General features: G+C 39.1%; 1 pseudogene; it reads left to right on the top strand.

The window, feature by feature from the left end:
* Positions 1–3,642: 3,642 nt before the first annotated feature.
* On the top strand, positions 3,643–3,759 carry LOC132634460 (5S ribosomal RNA; annotated as a pseudogene).
* Positions 3,760–7,904: the final 4,145 nt, after the last annotated feature.

The raw sequence follows: 7,904 nt of genomic DNA, 5'->3' as shown, positions 1-7,904 counted from the left end.
AGGCACTAACTACCACCAAGTTAGTAAGCCATCCACAACCCGCTAGAAAAATAACAAAGGAATTAAAGTAGAGAAAGAAATCATTCAGGTTATTTCAAATATTAGTTATCCTTATTTTCATAAAACATGACAATAGAGGTACAACCATCCCTGAATTTAGCGTCACTAGTACAAGAACAACTAAATGAAGTATAAGTCCAGGCATATATCAGGAAAGTACATAAGTTTTCCGAATCAAAAGACAACTGTTACACCCCGTAGTTTTGTAGGTTGAGATCCGAGCTACCTTTCAGGAGGCATATGAGATTATACGTGTTTATCTTATGGTTATGAGGGTTGAAGTTCATATAACAAGCTATAGAGAAAATGTGAAGGGCAATCTTGGGCCAACTTGAAGGAAGAATATCTTTTAATAGACAAGGAGTTTTGAGTCAAATAAAAGCCGAAAGTGAAGTTCGCGAAGTCTAGTTCCCAATGCACCAAACCGCTCATCGATACGGTATCGGAGCAAGGAGATATGGATGTTACAAGCTGGGATGGCAGTCCAGGAAAATTCTCTGCTCGAACACGCAGAAGGGGTAACAGACAACCCAGCGCGAACGCGCTGAGCAATTTTTAGGTCGGTGCGACCCGTGCCTAAAATGTTATAAAAATGGGTTACCACATTATTTTCTTCAAAGCCACCCCTGAAAATCTCTCCAAATTTCTGGAATCCTCCGCCAACTTCCAAACACCAAATTTTAATGCAAATCGAGTATAATCCCCAGATTCTAGTCCAGACAGCGTATAGCTGCGATTATAAAATCGTATAGCGACGAGTTTTAGGTAAAATTCAAGGTGGAAAGTGAAGATATTGCAATACTAGAGGGAGTAAGGCATGAGGTTCTCCTTATTAATATTAGTTTCGATTTGTTTACGGAGGTAAAACTACTAAAAAGTTTTATAATAAGTTCGTTAGTTGAAGAATTTGGAAAACATCACGTGAGATGTTTTATCACGTATATTGGTGTTGGTAATGATGTTGTTGATGTTTGTATTGTTGTTGTTGTTGTTGTTTGTTGAATCGTGATTTTGAGCTAGGCATATAAATAGGGGAGATGCTGCCCGAATGAATTTCGACAGACTTTAAATGGAATTAAATCAAAGACTTGGAATGAGTATATGAAATTAAGCCTAACCATAGTACGAATAGTTTATATGTAGATTTACGAGCTTGGAAGGATAAACGTTGAATCACTAAGGAGACCAAAAGGTATGTAAGGCTAGTCCCTTTCTTTCTAAAGGCATGATTCCTATATCACAATTCCATATATGCCTTCCGTGACATCCTTGTTCTTGAAAAGCTAGAAGTTCATGATTCTCAAGGTTTTTATGATATTAAATACAAGATGTTTTCCATGAGGGCTATGATGACAATGATGATTTCTTTCTTGTGAATCCATACATGTCTTCCATAATGTCCTTATTCCCCAAAAGCTAAAGATTCATGATTCTTAAAGTCTCTTATGACGCTAAAGATGACAATGATGATGATGATGATCCTATTTCTAGAAGTTTCAAAGTTTATGATTTTAAAGGCTATGATGAGACTATGGAGTTCATTTCATGATTCCTACGTTGTTCCTTCAAGGTACGATAAAGCAATGATGATTGTTCCATAACATAATCGGGGGTTACCGACCTTACGTGGCGTTATATACGCATAGCCATCCGATCAGCCCGTATATTATGACATCGTCCTGGACGTGGGATGCCCAAATGCGGGATATATGGGTATGGGTCGGGCCGTTCATTCCGCGGCACTATTATATAATATATTTATGGATCGGGCTGTTTGTTCCGCGGCAATATGATATACTTTTGGATCGGGCTGCATGTTCTGCAGCATTACTATTTTGTGTATACATTATGAGAAACTTTTTTCTAAGAAAAAGCTAAGCATGCATGATATCCGCCTTAAGAGACAGTCAGATTTACAGGTTGTTCCTTTATCTCATGTCATGTTTCATATTTCTTATTGTGCTATTGTTCATGCCTTACATACTCAGTACACTATTCGGACTGACGTCCTTTCTTGTAAATGTTGCGTTCATGCCCGTAGGGTCAGGTGGCCAGCTAGACGATCCAGGCCAGTAGGATCTCCCCCCAGCCACAGTCAGTGCGATCCATTGATCCGGAGCTGCAACCTTTTTGGTATGCTATTTTTGCTAGGTAGATATATGGGTATGACAGGGCCTTGTCCTGTCTTTTCTACAGTTTATATTCCATAGAGGTCTGTAGACAGTACTATATAGTAGGAGTGTCGTATAGATATGTCAGTTATTATTATTTTTTACAGCATATGTAGTGGCCTAGTCGGCCGACATTGTTATCCTTGGCACGTATGATTGTTTCCATGGACGCACGGGTTATGAACATTTGCTGCAAGGTTTGATATGTTAACTTTACGGCGTATGATCTGGTTTAATTATGAGTTGTGTATGGTCTTAGGGTAATCCGTAGGAAGTAGATACAAGCATAAGAGTTCTTGGTTAGTAGTGGACGGGCACTCGTCACGGCTCATCGGGTTGGGTCGTGACAAAAGTGGTATTAGAGCAGTTCGTCCTGGGGTTGTCTACAGACCATGTCTGGTAGAGTCCTGTTTATGGGTGTGAAGCCGGCCACTCATATAAATAGGAGGCTCCGGGGCATTTAGGAATCATTGACCTTTCCTTCTATCTTAGATCGTGCAATAGAGCCAGAGTGTAGGAAAGACCGTTTCTGACCCTCTTTCCCTGTAGGTAGGAGCAGATTGACAAGAGATGAAGAGATCGGCTTTAGATTGTGGGGGTGCCAAAAAGGCTTTGGGTGGATTTGGGACCCCAGATTCCAGGACCGAGTAGAAGGAGCTTTAGCTATTCTATTGAGATAAACCCTTTCGAGGACCCCAAGACGATCCCCCAGAGTTCATGACTTCCATAGAGGAGGACCTATCGGACGATAGTTATGAGACGGACCCGTCTAAGGGTTCGTATGAGATGCCGGTGGAGGACGCTCCCGAGTTGTACCAGAGTTTACCCCTCCATCTTCTCCTACGGTGGAGCATTATGTTAGGGCGGCCACGCCTATGAGTGTTACCGATTATTCTAGTCCTTTATCTTGGCGTTCGGTAAATCAGGAGTTGCCAGGATATTCGTACCCCTTGAAATCGGATGAATGAGATGAAGAGGGCCAGACCAGTAGATGGCGGGAGGACGCTGAGGAGGATACTTCACTTTACAGCCCTCCAGACCAAGAGCAGGATAGGCTGGCTATATGTATATGAGTCTTTTATTGAAATTTCTTATGTGTCTATAATTATTGCAAGATATCATTAATAGTTGACAGGAGTTTTAGAGGAACCGATAAGCAAAGTACTTATGGATAACTGCGGCTAAGATGTTTTGGCCACCACTAGGAATCTTAAATTTAGGAGTAGAAGACAGTCGTGCGTGTTGATTAATGGTTGTTATTGGGAGTTCCGAAGGCTAAGCCAGCATTGGCTCGGTTAGGAGAATAAGGGACCTTTCCAATTCGGAGGGAGATCCATTACAATATTTTTATTGGGATCTGTTAGAACTCTAACTTGTTTTAGGGAATACGACAAAGGCCACGCAGCAGAACGGATGCGATCATACTAGCACTAACGCACCGGATCCCATCAGAACTCTGAAGTTAAGCGTGCTTGGCCGAGAGCAGTACTAGGATGGGTGACCCCCTGGGAAGTTTGCTAAGAAGTCCTACAAATTTAGACATAAGAGAAGGATGAGGAATTAGAATAGCTTGAGGGAAATTAGAAGCGTGTGAACCTCATGGTTGGAGATTCTAAATGATTGTGAGAGATAAGGTGGACCGGTTTGGCAAAGAGGGAGATGACGTATTTAGCTACATCATTAGGACGAGTTTAAATAGTATTGGGGATACTTGTAAGAAAGGTGTTAGTAAAAGTATATACGATACCAGTATGTGTGCTCCGATAATCGATGTTGCGATATGTTAAAGGTACTGATTGAACAAGGTATTAAAGTTTGAGTGGCAACTGCTACAGGGCAAGTTGTCATTATTTTCTCTAAAAGCTCGAATTGGATAATCCTAATGCAATAACATCAGGGAAAAGAAGAAAATGAGTATACAAGAGTTAAAAACAAAAGGATTATGATGCCCTGAGAAGAGGAAAAATGTAAGCAACGGAGGCATGTTGCTAAAGAGAGCCAAGTCATCCAAGGGAAAAATTTAGGTCGACGATGGCAGTGAAGAACCCTTCGGATGAACCACAAAAGCATGTATACGAAAAAAAAAAAATGGAGCATGATAGTGCGGAACAAAAGACCAATGTAGAGGGTTTGAAACTATAGTCTGATAAGTGGGATTGAAGAATAGTAACCACGAATAAGAATATGAATTGAGAAAGAATAAGCTGGTCTTGCAAAAATGCTAAGCGATTTCTGGCTCTTGAGAGGTATTCGAGGAGATGAATGTGCAGTCATACCGACATGATTACCTCGGGAAAGGAAAAGCCTTCCTAAAAGATGATTTAGAAATAGAATGGATTTACACTTCTGAAAGGATATTCTAAGAACTCCAGGGAAAATGTTATAAAATGGCAAGTGGAGAATAGTACTTAGGGGTAAAAGAACTCAAAACCCCTGGGGACGAAAGTCAGAAAGGTACACTTATGAGTTGGTCAAAGGAAGTCGAGCAATCACCAAGGACAAGAGAGAGGATCGTAAGTTAACAAAGTTGACTAAGAAGTAATGTATCAGTGACATAGGATAAGAACCTCTGTAAAGAGTATAGAGATTCGATCATAAATAAAATAATGATACACGGGTAATATATATGGATATGAACTAGCCGTAGTGGAAAAGAGAAAGATTAAGGCTTGACCAAAAGTGTTATATCCCGTATTTTGTACATTCGGATATTTCAAAATAGTCGTGGTAAGTTAAGGGCAAGACTATTTTTCAGAATTATTTTAATATACAAGTTGTTTATTAGTATGGAAATATTGAGAAAGGCTAAGGGTAAAAAGGGAAATTCACAAGGTGGTTCATGGTAATATTGAGGAAGGCTAGGGGCAAAAACGGAAATTCAAAAAAAAAAAATGGTCATGAAGACACTAGTGGCCGTGTGGCATGTGTCACCTTGTATTAGTAGGAACTATATATATATATATATATATATATATATATATATGGACAAGTGATGACAAATTAAGATATATTCATCTTTTAATTTAAGAAAGTTGGAGAAGCTTGGAGAAGGGGGCATGTGTCTACTTATTATTTGTAGGAGCCATGTATATATATGTGGGCAAGAGATGACTAAACAAGACTTAGTCATCATTTTAACTTAAGAAGTTGGAGAGAAAAAAAAAAGGAGAGAGTATTCGGCCACCATGGCTGAATTTGAAGCCATGGAAATTGATCACAAAAAAATATTTTCTTCTAGTATTCCAACCAATTGGAAGGTCCTTATTAACATGAAGGAGTTGTTGGAGCAATCAAATCATTCATTTGTGCAATATACACCCCTAGCCGAGTGAAGAGATAAGTGGAGAAAGGTATGTGTTCAATCTTCTTTTACATGTGTTATGGATGATTTGTGAGTATTGTACTAGGTAGAAATGGATGAAATTCATGAAATGTGGATATGGAGGTTATGGCCGAATATACAGTGTGTTGATAAGATAAGATGAATTGATTGTTGTTGTTGTGGATTCCATAATAAAAATGAAGGTTTGATGGTTTGAAATGAAGTTGTGATCGTTGAGAAATTATTGAAGAAGCTAATGTGACGTTAGTATGGTTTCTTGTATTTGTGTAGATATTGTTGTCAACGTGTGGTTGCAGATATAATTCATGAATTGGAAGTGAGAGATGTGTTGATCTTATTGAGTTTGGAAGATTGAAGGTTGGGTTGTTGTGATTGAATTGAATATAAGTGAAATGTCGTCGAATTATGTATAAGGAATTACTAATGTTAAAATGCATTTCGGATTGATTGATGAAGTTGTTAATGTGTAAATTGTTGGTGTAATTCATAAATTTGGAAGAAAGGAATGTGTTGTTGTTGTCCTTATTAAGTTTGGAATATTTCTAATTGTTGTTGATAAATTGGCCGAGTTGAATTCTCGGATTGTTGTTAATAATTTGGCCGAGTTGAATTCTCGAATTTGTTGTTGATAAATTGGCCGAGTTGAATTCTCGGATTGTTGTTGATAATTTGGCTGAGTAGAATTCTCGAATTTGTTGTTGATAATTTGGCCGAGTTGGATTCTCGGGGATGGTTGTATTTACAGGGGAAATGCTGCCGAAATTTTGGCAGATTATAAATGAATTTATTTTAAGGACTAAGACAAGTGTATGACGATGAATCTAATGTTTGTGCAAATCCTCTTGAATGTAGACTAGCGAGCTTGGACAAATAAGCGTAGCTAATAGGCCATGGAGCAGGTATGTAAGGCTTACCCTTTCTTTCTTTTGGCATGATCCTTGTGAAACGAATAGACCAAGTATATGTATGATTTGAAAGAAACTCCTATTCTTAGAGCCACTAGGATGGCTAATATTATTTATTTCCATGCGCTATTTCATATGGGTTTGATGCGTATCTATGATTTCCGAAACTCTATTTGATATGTTTCCGTGTCCGTCTATGATTCTTATTCACTTCTTGACATGAGTACGCTCGGTATAGTTGAGCTTATTGTATGGTTGAATAACGAGTAAAGCATAAAGAGTTCATGTCCCTAAAAAGGGTTCCATAAGTATTAATGTCTCTGATTCTTGTATACAGCCTTGAATTGCTTTGGAAACGTTCGTAGAGGTTCTGTGCTTAAAGTGTCCATAACTTTCTCATACTAAGCCGGATTGACTTGAAACGTGTTTATGATCCTCAAGGGTCGATTTGTGTACTTACCTATCGAGTCTTGATTTATGTGCATATAGTTTCTCACTACTCTGCTTGTGCATGCCTTAATATGTCCTTCATCGAGTCCCGGGTATGTTATCGTGCGCACTCTACTACATTGTTCACCGAGTCCGTCATTAGAGGGCCGGGTATGGTATATGTATATGTGATGACATGATGATATGTTATGGCGGCCAGGAGGGCATATGATGACTTTGTTCACCGAGTCCCTCCCTAGAGGGCCGGGTACGGTATATATGTATATATATGCATGCATGATGATATGATAGTGTGCGGACATGATTTTATTCACCGAGTCCCTCACTAGAGGGCCGGGTACGGTATATATATATGCATGATGATATGATAGTATGCTGATATGATGACATGATTTTATCCACCGAGTCCCATAACGGGCCGGGTACGGTATATGATAATGATATGCATGATTTATGTTTTAAAGGCAAGAGTTTTGGTATTTTTAACATTGTACTTGTTTCTGTACTCCTTATATCAGTTATGATCCTTTTACTGTGATTCCTGCCTTACATGCTCAGTACATATTCCGTTCTGACCCCTTTTCTTCGGGGGCTGCGTTTCATGCCACGCAGGTATACACAGATGATTAGAAGACATTGCTAGAAGATGTTCCAGCGGGATTGGCGAGCTCCGTTTTTCCCCGGAGTGTTGCCGAGTCAGAGTACGTATGTTATGGTTCCTGATTGATGTTAGAGACTTTGCAGACAGAGTCACGTGTTTAGAATGTTAGTCTTGTAAGCAGCTCCGCCAGCCGATGTGTTATTATGCATTATGTTATAAGTTTCCTATGATTACAGATTTTATTTGATTTGAGAACGACAAAAATAATGTTTCGGAAAACCTTCACTATGTATTTCATTTATTTTATTGGATTTAAGAGTCCAAAGAAATTATGTGTGTAATAAGAGTTAGCGGGTTCGCTCGGCTCCGAATAT

This window comes from Lycium barbarum, chromosome 3, assembly GCF_019175385.1.
Source record: "Lycium barbarum isolate Lr01 chromosome 3, ASM1917538v2, whole genome shotgun sequence".
Lineage (NCBI taxonomy): Eukaryota > Viridiplantae > Streptophyta > Magnoliopsida > Solanales > Solanaceae > Lycium > Lycium barbarum.
The sequence above is the reverse complement of the archived record's forward strand: the minus strand, read 5'-3'. Positions and strand labels throughout refer to the sequence as shown.